The sequence below is a fragment of the Palaemon carinicauda genome, chromosome 35, assembly GCF_036898095.1.
Source record: "Palaemon carinicauda isolate YSFRI2023 chromosome 35, ASM3689809v2, whole genome shotgun sequence".
NCBI lineage: Eukaryota > Metazoa > Arthropoda > Malacostraca > Decapoda > Palaemonidae > Palaemon > Palaemon carinicauda.
The window spans coordinates 73,827,172-73,844,342 of NC_090759.1; the positions used below are offsets into that span (position 1 = coordinate 73,827,172).

The following is a 17,171-nucleotide window of genomic DNA, read 5'->3' on the forward strand; positions in this document are numbered from 1 at the left end:
GTTGTTCTTTGAACAGGTTTAATTCAAGACATTACTCGGTATGGTTGAAAGAAAAGCTGAACTGGTTTCTGTTTATTTAAGTGTTTTATTATTTGCGCTATGTGTACTTACATCACAGCATTACAAAATACTACAACGATATGGACTCCCATTAATTTTGTAAGATGTTTGATATCTTTACAAAACTCAATTGTTGTTATTTAAATTAACCATTTTTAGGTTGTGGCCTGATTGGTAACGTCTCTGTCTGATGTTTGCCAGACGGGGATTCGAGTCCCGCTCAGACTCGTTAGTGTCATTAGTGTCTGCAACCTTGCTATCCTTATGAGCTAAGGATAGGTTTGGGGGAACTTATAGGTCTACTTGCTGAGTCATCAGCAGCCCCTGTCTGGCCCTCCCTGATCCGAGCTTGGGTGGAGAGGAGGCTTGGGGGCGCTGATGATATAATGTATGGTCAGTCTCTAGGACATTGTCCTGATTGGTAGGGCAATGTCACTGTCCCTTGCCTCTGCCATTCATGACCGACCTTTAAACAAGGACGCCATATTCATTAAGAAACATTTGACTAATTGCATATTTAAAATACATTTGCTTTGAAGTATTTATTTTATAAGATCAAATTCTATATTGACTCGTAAATCAGCACCAATATTCAGTGTTTATTTCCTATTAATCCTTCCACATTCGTATTTACTTATTTAATCATTCCCCTCTGCTGACTACCTCTTTTGATATGATAATTGTCATGACGAGGACTGAAGTACCATTGAAAGATAAGGATTATGGCCACTGGAAAGTCTGGAATGTTTGCCGGGTAATAAGGAAGAGAGCCATTGCATATCCAATGAAGAGGATTGTTAATTTTCACGCCAAATCGGATAATTTGGCTGGAAAACTAATGAGCGTCTGCCTCGTGAAATGAAGATCTGGTCTCATTTCGAGATAAATAGAGACTGCCATTGTCCTTTGCAATTAGACGTTAAGGGTTTAGGTAATGTGTTTGTGCAAGTGTGATTTGGCTGAGGTATGAGATCAGAGAGAAACTGAAAATCTTTTGCTATTGTTGAAGACTTCGGTTATTGTATTTTATTGTATTTGTAAGTAGTAGGCCTAGGTTGGCTAGGGCACCAACCACCCGTAGAGGTACTACCTCTAGAGATTTATTGGGTCCTTTGCCAGACAGTACTACATTGGACCCATCTCTCTGGTTAGTATGATTTGGCTGAGATATGAGGAGATCAGAGAGAAACTGAAAATCTTTTGCTATTGTTGAAGACTTCGGTTATTGTATTTTATTGTATTTGTAAGTAGTAGGTTGGCTAGGGCACCAACCACCCGTTGAGGTACTACCTCTAGAAATTTATTGGGTCCTTTGCCAGACAGTACTACATTGGACCCATCTCTCTGGTTATCATTTATTATAACTTTGCTTACACATACACCGAATAGTCTGGCCTATTCTTTCCACATTCTCCTCTGTCCTCACACACCTGACAACACTGAGATTACTAAACAATTCTTCTCTCACTTGGCTAAATACCTCAATGTAATGTAATTGTTCAGTGACTAATTTCCTCGTCAGCTACCAACACCAACCGAATGCATAAGGGACATGAGTAGTTTGCAATATTAATGTTAAATGCCAACTTGCTTGTATAGGCAATTGAACTTTTTATTTTCGACTCAAGGTAAGAAATTTTCGCTTGTTCGCGTTAATGGTATTTCATTTTGAGAATTGTAACATTTGCGAATAGTCCTATTATAATTTAAACAAATGTACAGTAATACTTCGACGGAATATTTTTTAAGGTTTAGTTCAACATGATTATGGACAGAGGACAGTCCGAAAGTTCGTTACAATACGTAGCAAAATAAAAGAAATAATTTTAAAATGGCTATCTCTTATTATCTTGAGAACTTCAAGAGTGCCTAACGGAAACTGGAGAGCATGAAAGGGGGTAGTTTTTTTTTTGTAAATTTCAGATTATTAGAGGTTAAACAATGCTGTATCTACTTTGTGTTGGTTTCCATTGAAATTTATTGGGCATTGTGTCCAAAATGTTTGAGATTTGCTAGTAATGTGTATTCCACGTTCAGAAAAGATAGACCTATAGTCTTAATTCAAACTCTGCCTTTATATTACGCTTTTCTTCTGCTAGTCATTGCTATATACAAATTCAATATATATTTTGGATTGAAATTTAAGTTCAAATAATATGAAATAGTTATTTAAAACTTTAGACTAACTGTAAAATCCGACTGAACTTGTAAATAAGGATGTGAAATATGAATTTTATGGCATCTTCGTAAGTAATGGCTATACCTGGTTCAATGAGCTTCCCATCTTGAATTGGTTGACACAGCTTATGTAAATCTATCAACTGTTCTATTTAGTTAGTTAAATTTTCTGTAAACTCTGTATTATATTACATTTTTATCCTGTTAGTTATAAATGACGGTTTATTTTGAAGTGTATTTTAAAGGTTACTTTTTTTGTTTCCCAACAGTGCTGTTACAAAGGCGAGAGCTCTGAGCTCCTAATAAATCCTTTAGGCTTTACTGTCATTGTCTGCGGTAAAAATGGACTTCAATCGACCAATGTACGGAAAAACACGAAATTTCTGCAAATCAGTGTGCGGTTTTGGTATGGTAAGTATGAGTACAACCTTAAAATATTCAAATTTGCTTTTGACTTTATTCACAAATCAAAAAGACTTTTTTGATTTCTAAATCTTGAGAGCTGTTAAAATCTAGATGCTTGCCTTATGACAGCCTGAATGTTGACTTGAGATACAAAATTAATAATATGAGGATTTTGTCTAACAGGATAGGTATTTTATTCCAAAATTGCATGTCAAATGAGTGCAGCCTTAATAAGATACAAATTTCCACTTTATTTAATTCACAAAGATTTGGATTTCAGAATCTTAAGAACCGTTAAAATCTAAATGCTTCTGTTGGGACAAATTGACAATGTTTTCTGAAGGTACAATATTGATAATTTGAGAAGTTTGGCTAACTGGGATAGGTATTTTATTCCAAAATTGCATATCAAAAGTAGATACAACTGTTATCCATGGAGATATGATTATGGAACAGATCCTCAAGAAACAATTTAAACTTTAAAGGTAGGCCTATAGGCTTAGTGTTTAGAGATTTCGTTTGCCGAATACTGATAGTGTTGAAAAAAAATTGGGATATTGTTAAAAAAAAAAATGGGTACCAGTGTAATATGTGGCCTACATTTTTTATTCTGGTTTCGTATGTGGCCTACCTGGCTTGTTAGGTTAGGTAAGGTTAGGTTAGGCCACGTACTAAAACAGATAGAATTTCGTATGCCATATTCGAAAGGTAGGCCACATGCTAAACAGGCACCAAAAAATGTTACCGCCCACTCAAGAAGTTATGTAGCCTAAGATATATTACCCATATTTGTATTCTATAGAATAAATTTTGGGTATGATGTTAATTTGTCCGGGTGGTTGAATAAGTGTTAATCTTTACTCTTTAATCGTGTTATAGCAATGGCCGTTGCTGATTCTTTGTAATTATTGGTGAAATAGGGCTATTGGTCTGACTAGTAGCCTTTGGTATTAACTGATAAGTTTGATCAACCCATTATAGGCCTAAACCTACTTGGTTGTAAAGACTGATACCACTTAAAGTTATAGGAGAGGAATTGTATTGTACCAGGAAAAGTTTAAGGGTTCCAAAGAAGGCTTGGTATTATTATTATTTTATTATTATTATTATTATTATTAAGACTTGGTAGAGGTAAATAAGCAAACTTGATCTATTGCCCCTCGTGTGAGGTTAGGTAGGCCACTTTTGTTTGAAAGGATCATTTGCTGGAGGCTCTCGTTATGAGCTTGAAAATACTTGAATTTCACTAGCTTTAGTATTCAATCACTCAAAAACTTACTAATGTTGTCCATTATATTCAAAGTAGCAACAGAAGTGGCAAGGAATCTTTTTATCTAATAAAGAAAAAAGATGATTTGAAGAGACACTGACCTCCAGAGGCCTGGCTTCTATCGAAATAGAAGGTATGAAACTATTCCAATCTTCTTTAGGAATTGGTATCAAAGATTAATGCAATAGTCTACAATTTTGTTTAAAGAGTTAATGCTCTATGTGTAATCATTGAGATAAGTACACTTTTCTAAAATAAATTCTGGTCCACCGTTCCAGATATAACCTTTCTTAAGAGGAGAAAATACTATTTAGATGGTATGCAAATGCACATCTAGGCAATTTTAAATGATCATGTCCAAAAATTAAAACAACATTCTTAATTAGATATAATTCGATAGATCCATATTCTGTACTTTTATGTTCTATTAATTTTATGATAGAGAAGAGCTTTTAAATTTCCCATGATACTATATCGTATTTTTTTTTATGTTATAACAAAACAGGTTCTAACACTTGACCTATGGCCTAAGCCTTACAATTAAAGTACTGTACTGTATGTCTATCAGATTTGATCTAATGTAAATACCTTTCATTCCCCTGGGTAGTATTTGATGTAATATAGGGAATTTGTATTAAAGTACTCAAAAACTCAAGTTTAAATTTTTCAATTTTAATTTACTTGAAAACCAATCTCATTGCTCTGATGATTTTAATCTCATTTTCATTATTTTTATTGTGAGTTCCATGAGTAGCCTTTATTTGTTGTGTTGGGAGCAGTTTGTCCAGTACTTTGGCTTTCAGTGACGGCTGCTTCTTTCCTGGATTGTTTTGAAATATTGAGTGCACTATAGGTACTACTAAATGGTCTATGCTATGTCGTCTCAAAATCAGCACATACTTTTCCTTTGTTCCATTTTACTGTGAGATATCTCGACAAGTAATTATTGGGTTCCCCCGCTCCTTAGTGCTGAATTACCTCCCGGATCCAATGGCCCAAATTTTATGTATGAAATTTAATCGAAATCAAGATAGCGGATAGTGCAGTTGCACCGGTGACTGGCAGCTTAAGTGTCCCCAATCTATAGTAACTTTTAGGTACTCTATTACTTGAGGGATTTTACAGTGTTCTACACCTAGCTGCAAGCTGCACTCGCTTTTTGGCCTTCTACCATGCCTGTTTCCAATTACTTTCTTTTAACTTGCAATTCAACGCTGAACATTTACCCAATAGTGCAACTTGGCGTTTTCCCTAGATTACACTAAGGCACTCATGGTCCAAACTTATAAATTCATAGATTTCCCGCTGGGGCATTCGAGTCCTGGCTCCTCAAGTTATTCACTGTAGGCATTACCTGAAGGGCGTTGCAGCGGCCTCTCATCCTGAAGGGCGTTGCAGCGGCCTCTCATCCTGAAGGGCGTTGCAGCGGCCTCTCATCCTGAAGGGCGTTGCAGCGGCCTCTCATCCTGAAGGGCGTTGCAGCGGCCTCTCATCCTGAAGGGCGTTGCAGCGGCCTCTCATCCTGAAGAGCGTTGCAGCGGCCTCTCATCCTGAAGTGCGTTGCAGCGGCCTCTCATACTGAAGGGCGTTGCAGCGGCCTCTCATCCTGAAGGGCGTTGCAGCTTCCTCTCATCCTAAAGGGCATTGCAGTGTCCTCTCATCCTGAAGGGCGTTGCAGTTTCCTCTCATCCTGAAGGGCATTGCAGCGTCCTCTCATCCTGACAGGGGTTTGCAGATTCCTCTCATCCCTGGCTGCAGTTTCTTTTTGGCTTTTCAGCGTACTGTACCTCCATTTCCTTTCTTCCAACTGTCGGGGTTTCCCAGAGTTACACATGGACACTGAATGGCTTTCCATGTACCAGTTCCAGGCCTTAGGGTCTATATTTATATATACTATCCAGTCAAATCCTAATCTACAAAATATGAAAATTGGAAGCTGTGTGACCTGCAGTATGGAAATTTCAATCCTCTTTGATGAATTACAAAATGTGTTAAAATTTGTATTTGCTTAAAAATTTTCTTTAAATGCTGAGTATACAGTAAACCATTTTGCTACATAGTCTAGAATTTCAAACTTTTTGAATAATTGTAAACTGCTCATTGTATGTTTTATGAGTTTTATTAGAATAGATGCTTGCTTACTTTAATCATATTTTGTTCCATTTAAATGAAGACCCTTCAGGTGGCATATGTGTCCTCTTCACGTACCGTACTCTACATAGAAATATTTGAAAATCTATACATATTCCATTTAAAGTTAAATCCCCCGTTATAACAACAAACTTGGAAATTCACTCTCCCTGATATAAATTTTGAGATAATTATTATTATTATTATTATTATTATTATTATTATTAGCTAGGCTACAACTCTAGTTGGAAAAGTAGGATATTATAAGCCCAAGAACTCCAACAGAGAAAAATACCCTATTGAGGAAAGGAAATGCGAAAATGAATAAACTATGTGAGAATTAATGAATAATTGAAATGAAATTTGTTCTGTAACCGAAATACAAACCACGCTATTTACACAGGGTTTACCTTTTAGCGCAGCTGAAATGGCGAGCCATTAGAATTTAACGAGGGTGTATTACCCCCGCGCTAGTTAGCGGGGGGGGGGGGGGGTAGGGGAGTGGTAGCTAGCTACCCCTCCCCTCCCTCACACACAGATGAATGCTCACTTTCACTTTTGGCTCGGACTGTGACAGACGTCTCTGTCTTGGTCCTCTCTTGGCAGCCATTGTTTGTTTGTTTGTTTTGTCTTTACTTAATCGCTTACTTTTCATTTACTCAATATATATGTAAACATGTTTTCATGTTTGTATACATATTTGAGTATAGAAATCAGTAAGTTTCCTTTTCAGATTTGTGTGTGTAGTGTACTTATCCACGTGGTGTCCTCGGCAGTTGGCCGCCACGGCGTTATGGGTGGCGATCGAGTTTGACTTATGTCTTTCTCTCTCTCTCTCTCTCGAGGTCGTTCACCCTTTTACTACGTGTTACTACGCCCTTGTAGCTTCCTTTCCGTGTGGGGGGGTTGCTACGCCGTACGTTTGTCTCAATTAGTTTATGAATCTAATTGTATTTGTTGATTTTTCAGCTTTGTAGAACGATTCCTTTCGGGGTTTTCGTTCTTTCTTTAGTGTTCATTCATTTTTAAATTACATAATTACATAGTTACATAATTATAGGCCTAATTGTTATAATTCTGTTTTGGTTACAGCTCTCCTTCCGTGGTTGTGAGGGCACGTGCCTGTTGTGTAATTCTTGTTTCCTTTCCCTCGTGATTCCTCTTTGGAGCGTTCCCGGGGGAATGAATGTGTACTAATGTTTTTTTTGTTTTATTTTTTTACAGTTACCGATCTAGTTCGTTTCTGTAATATGGCAACGGTGTGAGCTGTCTTGTTGAGTCCTGGGGATTCGGCTGTTGCTGCCTCCCCCCTTGTGTTTTCGTCAGGGGCGTGTCTCCTTCTACTGGAAGTACTCCCGTGACGACGGACAGCTCTCCAGTTCATTTTAGAACTCTTAGGAGGCTTGCCTCCTTGGGCAGGTAACTTTCCTTCCGAGGGAAGTTTTTCCTGTCCAGGCTTGAGTTTTTCCCCTTATGGAGGGTTCTACTCTTGCCTTTTTTTCGTGGGACTATGCTCTTGGTGCTGAGCGGTCACACCTGCAGTTTCGCTCAAGGGGCTGGGCAACTGCAGGAGCTCCTCTTCGGAGGATTGCTCCTTTTAGGTCACTGCTGACCAGTCTTCTACGAAGTGTTTCTCTTTCGTTCGCGAGAGAGTACACTCATAGAGACTCCTCTTCGGAGGTTTCTTCTGTTGCTGTTGCTGTTGGCCTTCCTCGCCGTAAGGCCCACCGTCCGCCTCGTCGTAAGGGCCTCTCATCTCCCTATAAGGGTGCTTAAGGCGCCTTTTTGAATCTCCGTTTGCAGCCTACAACTCCTTTTTCTCGATCTTCCGCCTTGGTGCAAATGGACAGCAGTCTAATCTCGTCTTCCGACGGGCAACGGTCTTCCCGACGGACAACGGTCTTCCCGACGGACAACGGTCTTCCCGACGGACAGCGGTCTTCCGACGGACATCAGTCTCCCGGCGGACAACGATCCCTTCGGGGCAAAGGGTTGCCTCCCACGGGGGTTCTTCCCTTGCGTGTCAGGGTTTCCCTGCACGCCCTTCTGCTGTGTTCTCTCCTGCTCCTGCTCAGTGTTAACGCACAGGCGCTCTTCTGCTCATCAGTGCTTTCATGATGATCATCCCTGCTGTTCCTGTTGGTTCCTGTTACGCGCCCTGTGCGCCCACGTTCACCCTCGCGATCTAGAACTTCGGTTCAGGTCGGGGTCAAGGACTCTTCTTCTATACGCAGGCTTCCACGTGTAGCCTTCTGCTCGTCAGCGATCATCAGCTCGTTAGTGATCATCAGCTCGCCAGCGATCATCAGCTCACCAGCGATCACCTGTCTCTCGGCGATCTCCGGTTCGCCCACATGTGTTACGGCCGGCACGCCAACGTTCTCCAACTCTTCTGAAGGAACATGGTTCGCCAGCTACTAGCTCACCTGCGCATGCTGATCGCCATCGCGCGACCCTCAACTGCGGATGCTGATCGCCATCGCGCGACCCTCAACTGCGGATGCTGATCGCCCTCGCGCGACCCTCAACTGCGGATGCTGATCGCCCTCGCGCGACCCTCAACTGCGGATGCTGAGCGCCCTCTCGCGACCCTCAACTGCGGATGCTGATCGCCCTCGCGCGACCCTCAACTGCGGATGCTGAGCGCCCTCGCGCGACCCTCAACTGCGGATGCTGAGCGCCCTCGCGCGACCCTCAACTGCGGATGCTGAGCGCCCTCGCGCGACCCTCAACTGCGGATGCTGAGCGCCCTCGCGCGACCCTCAACTGCGGATGCTGATCGCCCTCGCGCGACCCTCAACTGCGGATGCTGATCGCCCTCGCGCGACCCTCAACTGCGGATGCTGATCGCCCTCGCGCGACCCTCAACTGCGGATGCTGATCGCCATCGCGCGACCCTCAACTGCGGATGCTGATCGCCATCGCGCGACCGCACACCTGCGGATGCTGATCGCCATCGCGCGACCGCACACCTGCGGATGCTGATCGCCATCGCGCGACCGCACACCTGCGGATGCTGATCGCCATCGCGCGACCGCACACCTGCGGATGCTGATCGCCATCGCGCTACCCTGCACATGCTGATAGCCATCGCGCGATCGCCCACCTGCAGAGGCTGCTCGCCACCGCGCAACCGCCCATCTGCGTGTGCTGATCGCCATCGCGCGATCGCCCTCCTGCACATGCTGCTCGCGATCGCTCACCTTTGCATATTGCTCGCCAACGCACGATCGCTCACCTACGCATGCTGCTCGACCATCGCGTCGGCATAACACAACGCGCCATCGCCAGCCTGCGCGTTAGCACTCACCAGCTCACCACCGATTGCTTGTTGATCCATATCGCCAGCGGTCTTCCTCGCCCACGCGGCAGCGCGTTTCCTCGCCATCGTGCTAACGCTTGCGTTCGCCGCCTCGGACTCGCGCTCATCCACCTGCCCATCCTCACGACCGCTCGCCTGCGCGACCGCTCGCCCGCGCGCCCACACGCCCACGTGCCTGCACGTCTACGCTCATGCGCGTCCGCGCCCATGCTCTCCAATGTTCGTCCACGCGCGAACCAACGGTTTTCCATCACGCGGACGGATGGTGTTCCGTCGCGTGAACCTACTGTGTTTCTTCGCACAAACGTCGACTTATTTCTTGCAGTATCCATTGCTCGTCTATGGGTTATCGCTCGCCGACCACCAGCTCTCGCCCTTCCTACCACGCTCGCCCTCCTTCTGCGCTCCTTCGCTCACCTTCGTTTGCGTTACCGCCCATGGGCGCTTCCACGTTCGCCCACGCGAAAAATCTTTGAATTACCGTCGCGCGAGCTCCAGGGCGATTGCGACCACGATTCCCAATGGGGTTTTCGCAGCATGGCCAGACTGGCGAGTTCTTCTGGAGCGTATTTCCAGAACACGGCCTCACCCCGTAAACGCAGAGCATGGCACTTGCAAGAATAGGAGAAACTTAAGGGAGATCTGAGCAACACTCCTCTTTCCTGAACCTGGTTAGCCCTTCCCCGTCATTCCCTGGAAGGATTTTTGGCGGGGGGGGGGGGGGGGGGCTTTCTGTTCGAGATTTCTCCATCGGACAAGGGGTGACTGCTTACCCCTTCCTCTGGGAGCTTACCAGGTTCTTTCCCTCCTCGGTTACGGCCCGAGGTTTGGTTCAAGGAAGCTACAAGAAGAGCATGGGTACTTTCCTCCTCTCGAGCTCAGGCACCTTGGCCTTTCGTCGTTAAGTATCTAACTTGCGGACAAGCTCGATGTTGTACCATCTGGACGCGCTGACTGAGGGCTTCCTTCGGGTGTCTCATCTGTGGAGGTCGACGACCTCAGACACCCTTCCATCCTTGAGAAGAGTTTGTTTGTGCCCAAGGACAGAGACTTAGACAGCGGCTGTGCGTAGGAAGTCGACTTCCGTCTTCACTCCTCCAAGGCGCTTTCTTCCAGACTCTGCAGGGCTCCAGCGCCCTTTTCTTTCAATCACGTCGGCCTAAGTTATCGGCTACGACAACTGGGACAAGGTGTCCAATTACAGTTTGTTCCGTAACCGAAATACAAACCACGCTATTTACAAAGGGTTATTACTTTTAGCGTAGCTGAAATGGCGAGCCATTAGAATTTAACGAGGGTGTATTACCCCCCGCGCTAGTTAGCGGGGGGGTAGGGGAGTGGTAGCTAGCTACCCCTCCTCCCCCTCACACACACGTGAATACTCACTTTCACTTTTGGCTCGGACTGTGACAGACGTCTCTGTCTTGGTCCTCGCTTGGCAGCCATTGTCTGTTTTGTCTTTACTTAATCGCTTACTTTTCTTTTACTCAATATATATGTAAACATGTTTTCATGTTTGTATATATATTTGAGTATAGAAATAAGTAAGTTTCCTTTTCAGATGTGTGTGTGTAGTGTACGATATCTACGTGGAGGCCTCGGCAGTTAGGCCACCACGGCGTATTTTATGGGTGGCGATCGAGTTTGACTTATGTCTTTCTCTCTCTCTCTCTCTCTCTTGAGGTCGTTCACCCTTTTACTACGTGTTACTACGCCCTTGTAGCCTAGCTTCCTTTCCGTGTGGGGGGTTGCTACGCGTACGTTTGTATCAATTAGTTATGAATCTAATTGTAGTTGTTTTTTTCAGCTTGTAGAACGATTCCTTTCGGGGTTTTCGTTCTTTCTTTAGTGTTCATTCATTTTTTTAATTACATAATTACATAGTTACATAATTATAATTGTTATAATTCTGTTTTGGTTACAGCTCTCCTTCCGCGAGTGTAAGTGGTTGTGAGGGCACGTGCCTGTTGTGTAATTCTTGTTCCTTTCCCTCGGGATTCCTCTTCGGAGCCTTCCCGGGGGAATGAATGTGTACTAATATTATTTGTTTTATTTTTTTACAGTTACCGATCTAGTTCGTTTCTGTAATATAGCAACGGTGTGAGCTGTCTGGTTGAGTCCTGGGGATTCGGCTGTTGCTGCCTCCCCCCTTGTATTTTCGTCAGGGGCGTGTCTCCTTCTACTGGTAGTACTCCCGTGTCGACGGACAGCTCTCCAGTTCATTTTAGAACAGTCAGGAGGCTTGCCTCCTTGGGCGGATAACTTTCCTTCCGAGGGAAGTTTTTCCTGTCCAGGCTTGAGTTTTTCCCCTTTTGGGGGGTTCTTCTCTTGCCTTTTTTTCGTGCGACTATGCTCTTGGTGCTGAGCGGTCGCACCTGCAGTTTCGCTCAAGGGGCTGGGCAACTGCAGGAGCTCCTCTTCGGAGGATTGCTCCTTTTAGGTCACTGGCTGACCAGTCTCTTCCTCGAAGTGTTTCTCTTTCGTTCGCGAGAGAGTACACTCATAGAGACTCCTCTTCGGAGGTTTCTTCTGTTGCTGTTGCTGTTGGCCTCCCTCGCCGTAAGGCCCTCCGTCCGCCTCGTCGTAAGGGCCTCTCATCTCCCTATAAGGGTGCTTGAGGCGCCCTTTTGGATCTCCGTTTGCAGCCTACACTCCTTTTTTCTCGATATTCCGCCTTGGTGCAGATGGACAGCAGTCTGATCTCGTCTTCCGACGGGCAACGGTCTTCCCGACGGGCAACGGTCTTCCCGACGGACAACGGTCTGCCCGACGGACAGCGGTCTTCCGACGGACATCAGTCTCCCGGCGGACAACGATTCCTTCGGGGCAAAGGGTTGCCCCCACGGGGGTTCTTCCCTTGCATGTCAGGGTTTCCCTGCGCGCCCTTCTGCTCATCAGCGCTCTCCTGTTCGTCAGCGCTTTCAAGATGATCTTCCCTGCGGTTCCTGTTACGTGCCCTGTGCGCCCACGTTCGCCCTCGCGATCTAGAACTTCGGTTCAGGTCGGGGTCAAGGACTTCTTCTTTGCGCAGGCTTCCACGCGTAGCCTTCTGCTCGTCAGCGATCATCAGCTCGCCAGCGATCATCAGCTCGCCAGCGATCTCCGGATCGCCCACGTGTGTTACAGCTGGCACGCCAACGTTCTCCAACACTTCTGAAGGAACATGGTTCGCCAGCTACTAGCTCACCTGCGGATGCTGATCGCCATCGCGCGACCCTCAACTGCGGATGCTGATCGCCATCGCGCGACCCTCAACTGCGGATGCTGATCGCCATCGCGCGACCCTCAACTGCGGATGCTGATCGCCATCGCGCGACCCTCAACTGCGGATGCTGATCGCCATCGCGCGACCCTCAACTGCAGATGCTGATTACGCATGCTGCTCCTCATCGCACAACCCTGAACGATCGCCCTCCTGCGGATGCTGATCACCATCGCACCCTTTCACGCGATCATTCACCTGCGCATGCTGCTCGCCATCGCACAACCCTGCACGATCGCCCGCTTACGCATGCTGCTCCTCATCGCACAACCCTGAACGATCGCCCTCCTGCGGATGCTGATCACCATCGCACCTTTCACGCGATCATTCACCTGCGCATGCTGCTCGCCATCGCACAACCCTGCACGATTGCCCGCTTACGCATGCTGCTCCTCATCGCACAACCCTGAACGATCGCCCTCCTGCGGATGCTGATCACCATCGCACCTTTCACGCGATCATTCACCTGCGCATGCTGCTCGCCATCGCACAACCCTGCACGATTGCCCGCTTACGCATGCTGCTCCTCATCGCACAACCCTGAACGATCGCCCTCCTGCGGATGCTGATCACCATCGCACCTTTTCACGCGATCATTCACCTGCGCATGCTGCTCGCCATCGCACAACCCTGCACGATTGCCCGCTTACGCATGCTGCTCCTCATCGCACAACCCTGAACGATCGCCCTCCTGCGGATGCTGATCACCATCGCACCCTTTCACGCGATCATTCACCTACACATGCTGCTCGCCATCGCTTACCATCACGCGGTCATTATCGCCAGCGATCTTCTTCACCTACGCGGCAGCACGATCCCTCGCCGTCACGCCATCGCTTGCGTTCGTCGCCTCGGACACGTGTTCATTTACCTGCCCACTCGCCTGCGCGATCGCTCGCCTGCGCGCCCGCGCGATCGCTCGCCTGCGCGATCGCTCGCCTGCGCGCCCGCGCGATCGCTCGCCCGCGCGCCCGCGCGATCGCTCGCCTGCGCGCCCGCGCGATCGCTCGCCTGCGCGCCCGCGCGACCATTCGCCTTTGCGCGACTGTTCGCCTTTGCGCAACCGTTCGCCCTCGCGCGACCATAGTTCGCGGCGAATTCCACAGCCGGTGGTAGCAGCAGGGACGCGTGCTCCTAGACGGCACTCGGGATCACCTCCATCCAAGCACAGGTTGGTAGTGCAGGACGAAGACAGGTCAGTACAGCATTCTTCCCCACCTTCTTTTCAGGCAGGTACCGTCGGGTCCACTCCAAAGGATCGCCCGATCCCTTTCACCTTAGCAAGGATTTCGGACTCTGTGTCCTTGGAGCAGCAGACATGGTTTGGTCCGCTGGCACGGGCGTTAATGAGGGTTATGAAACCAGTACTCGCCGGCCAGGGTAACAAACCAGCGGCTGTCTCTCCTACGCTGAAGAGAAAGAGAGGAGTGGACTTCGTGGTGACTTCCCCCAGGGCGAAGTTGGTTCCCAAGAGGTCGGTCTCGAGGGTCCCCTCTCCTGTACGAGTACTCTCTCCTTCTCCTGCCCTGGAAGGATTTTTGGCGGGGGGGCTTTCCGTTCAAGATTTCTCCATCGGACAAGGGGTGACTGCTTACCTCTTCCTCTGGGAGCTTACCAGGTTCTTTCCCTCCTCGGTTACGGCCCGAGGTTTGGTTCAAGGAAGCTACAGGAAGATCAAGGGTACTTTCCTCCTCTCGAGCTCAGACACCTTGGCCTTTCGTCGTTAAGTATCTACTTGCGGACAAGCTCGATGTTGTACCATCTGGACGCGCTGACTGAAGGCTTCCTTCGGGTGTCTCATCTGTGGAGGTCGACGACCTCAGACACCCTTCCATCCTTGAGAAGAGTTTTGTCTGTGCCCAAGGACAGAGACTTAGACAGCTGCTGTGCGGAGTAAATCGACTTCCGGTTTCACTCCTCCAAGGCGCTTTCTTCCAGACTCTGCAGGGCTCCAGCGCCCTTTTCTTTCAACCACGTCGGCCTAAGTTATCGGCTACGACAACTGGGACAAGGTGTCCAATTGCAGTTTCCTCCTGTCAGGAACAGATGGCACGGGAGATTCCCCCGGGGGGGCATAGGCCTAAAAGGAGTTCACGAACTCTAGGATTGCAGGTTTTTTCGCTGGGAGGATGCTTAAGGTTACTCATCCGAATGACAGCTTCCCGATGCCCATTCCCGCACAATCTCTGTGAGTAGCCAAGGATATCGCGCCTGCTGTCTCTGTCAGCGAATTCAGTGTCTCTGAACCTCTATGCCATAGCGTCAGCAGAGTTGCCCGGTTGGGCAGAATGATCCATACCTTAGGCGAAGGTCTTCCTTAGGATCATCGACGGCTTCACCCCCGGTCCCCTCAGTCGATCCTTTCTTGTAAGGAAGGATCTGAGAGGGGATGTCCATAGTCGACCTCTCAGTCCTGATCAAGTTTGTCGAACAAACTTCGGCCAGCGTAGACCAGCAGAATCGATCAGACTGGTAACGAGGCGACAGGACTCCTTTAACCCTGGATCGGAAGGACGGGTACTTTCAGTTTCCATTCCATCCATCTTCCAGGGTGCTCGTCGAATTCAGCCTAGACTGCAAGTATTCCTGCTTATGATGCAGTGTGGCTATCCCGCCGTGGCATAGCAGGTTTGTTTCCCCAGAGAACTCTCCCTGCCTTCCTCTTGGCCGCTCAGGTGCAGGCTTCCGCCTCCTCTGCTGTTTGGAGGGCTGGTCAACTCCGGTAGGCTCGGGTTTCGACCTTCTTCAGCGCCGGGACTAGCTTCCGGAATGTGACCATGAGTGTGGGCTCATGGTATTTTGCTTGGAGCCTTCTCTTCCTCTGCCTCAACATCTGGAGTATCTGGCCATGATTTTGAGTCAACCGCCTTACCACATTGGAAACCCCGCTTCTCGTCCGTCCAGCGAGGTTAAGCAACGTCGGTACTTGGATGGGTGACCACCTGGGGACGCCAGATTCTGTTACCGCATCCTCCGAGCCTTCCTTTCGGTTGACTGTGGCAAGACTGAGGAGATTCGCAGTACCTGTTCTCAGTCAAGCAGAGCTTTCAGCCCTACCTTGGAACGTTTCCTAGTTCTTCTTTCCTCATTGAGCCGTCTATAGTCCGAACGGTCGCCTCAGGATAAGTTCCATGTGGGGCGATCCAAGTCCCGGTGGCTTCAGGCAATGTTTAACCGGACTCCCTGGCCCTATGGGACCAGCGGAACTATTAGACCTGCAATGGGTGTTGACCTATGGAGCCTCTTGATGGTAGTGGATATTCTCGTCCTTTCCCCACATTCTTGATGCGGTTCTCGGACTCGTCAAAGGAAAGGGGGGGGGGCCATGTTCCGGTCCAGGCCTATGGTCAAGACTTGAAGGATACCTCTCCATCATTCAGGCAGGCTTAAGGGCCTTAGTCTGGCCCCTCTTCAGATCCTACAGCTCCTGCCAAGTCGCCCCGTTGCGCGTCGACTTCATCCTAACAAGCAGGGGACGCATTTTCACACCTTCACATCTTGTAGTAGAGATACCGGGATGATTGAGATTCTCTCAATTCCACCATCGGCTCTCTCATTCCAGGCAGGGGAATGTCTCTCTCAGACTATCCGAGCAGAGCCTCATAGAGAGAGTGTACCTAGGGGTCTTTGACCTTGGGTAACCAGCAAGTGCTGGTCTGGGGGACCTGATCGCAACACCTTGGAACCTCAAGCTTCCACTAGTCTTACCCCCAGTCTCAGACCCCGAGACTCTGGCAAGATGCATTCCGGTGATGGTGGGACAAATTCGACGCCTGCGTCTTCCCTCCTTTTTGTCTGCGGACAATGGGTCTCAACAAAACCAGGTTGTCTGTCAACCTTTCAATGGGAGAGCTCCACTGGGACTATGCGCAGAACGGTTTCTGGACCCTCTGCTTCCCCTGACGGAACTCCCGGGAGAGCTTCTCCCACGGCGCAGACTACTCAAGCAACCACACTGCGACATCTCTCCCGAACCGGGGCATCGCTTCGGCTTCATGCCTGGAGACACTACGCTTCCTCCTCTAGAAGAGACAACCCGCTACAGTCGCGGTACGGAGGTCGCGTCATCTGCGATAGTCATCCACAGGGGTCTCCCAGGCAAAGTGAAGAGTCTAAGGTGGTGGGTGCCGTGGGAGATATACCTCTTCCCTTGAGGCCTCTTCTCCAGCAATAACGGTCTTATTGCCTTTCGGCGGGAGGAAGCTCCTTTCCGCTCTCGGCAATGAAGCCTGTCGCTCAGCCTTTCCCTGACCTTCAGGCTTAAAGGAATAACTTTTTCCTGCCCGCTGGATCTATCCTCGCTCATGCGAAGCTACGATCGTCCCTGCCCTAGTCGGAGGAAGACCTCCAACTTGGAGCATGGCTCGGACTTTTAGTCCTTTAAGAGATCTTCTCAAGACCCTTTTACGACAGGCCTCGGATTGTATTCCGCCTTGGGTCTTCTGCTCACTCTGGCCACGGCCAGTGTGTAAGCAATCTTCTTGGTCTCTTACTACTCCCCCCTTTCTAAGGAAGAGGGGAAGGCAACATTCAGGCTCGCTCCT

General features: G+C 48.0%; 1 long non-coding RNA gene across 1 annotated transcript in view; it reads left to right on the forward strand.

The window, feature by feature from the left end:
• The first annotated feature begins 2,506 nt into the window (after window positions 1–2,506).
• The window catches only part of LOC137627547 (uncharacterized), a 51,489-nt gene continuing 36,824 nt past the window's right edge, over window positions 2,507–17,171 (forward strand). Inside the window, exon 1 of the long non-coding RNA XR_011041184.1 lies at window positions 2,507–2,649. This is a non-coding gene — a long non-coding RNA (uncharacterized lncRNA). The remainder of the gene's footprint in view (window positions 2,650–17,171) is intronic.